The sequence below is a fragment of the Silene latifolia genome, chromosome 1 (genome assembly GCF_048544455.1).
Source record: "Silene latifolia isolate original U9 population chromosome 1, ASM4854445v1, whole genome shotgun sequence".
NCBI classification, from domain to species: Eukaryota; Viridiplantae; Streptophyta; class Magnoliopsida; order Caryophyllales; family Caryophyllaceae; genus Silene; species Silene latifolia.
In genome coordinates this window covers 75568005-75568723 of record NC_133526.1, presented here as the reverse complement: position 1 = coordinate 75568723, position 719 = coordinate 75568005, and the positions used below count along the sequence as shown (strand labels likewise).

Below are 719 nucleotides of genomic sequence, written 5' to 3'. Positions count from 1 at the left end.
GGCATTAACATGATGCTTTGGTGATTTTGAGACTTCTTCAAGTCTAGCCATAGCTTTTTCAAACTTCAAATTGATTGTGTCAATATGAGCACTAAGTTGAGCACCCAATTGAGTAACGGAGTCCACTTCATGCTTTCCTCCTCTAGTAGCCTTGCGAGGTCTACTATATTGTGAGTTATGGACCGCCATTTCCTCAATCTTGTTCCATGTTTGATTGTCATCAACTTCGGTGAACATTCCATTTGATCCCATGTTGAGAATGTTCCTTGAATCTTCATATAAACCATTCCAAAATTGTTGTACCAAGAACCATTCGCTAAGTCCATGGTGAGGACATGAGCGACAAATTCCCTTGAACCGCTCCCAAGCTTCATACAAAGATTCTTCATCCCTTTGCTTAAAACCCATAATTTGAGCTTTTAGCATGTTAGTCTTTTCCGGTGGGTAGAAGTTTTTGTAGAAAGCTAGAGCCAACTTCTTCCAAGAATCTATGCCGAGAGTGGCCTTGTCAAGGCCATTCAACCATTGTTTCGTGGTGCCGAATAGAGAAAAAGGAAATAAGACCCATCAAATTCGGTCTTGAGTCACACCGGTTTGAGAGATTGCATCGCAATAGTCGCAAAAGGTTTCCATATGAGAATGAGGGTCTTCACTAGGCATCCCCCCAAATTTGCTCCTTTCGACTAATTGGATAAAGGGGGATTTGGCAATAAAATTTC

At 41.3% G+C, this 719-nt stretch overlaps 1 non-coding gene across 1 annotated transcript; it reads left to right on the top strand.

The window, feature by feature from the left end:
* The first annotated feature begins 319 nt into the window (after positions 1-319).
* Positions 320-426, top strand: LOC141618930 (small nucleolar RNA R71). Its single transcript, XR_012531533.1, has one exon. It is a non-coding gene; the product is annotated as a small nucleolar RNA R71 (small nucleolar RNA).
* The last annotated feature ends 293 nt before the right edge of the window (positions 427-719 follow it).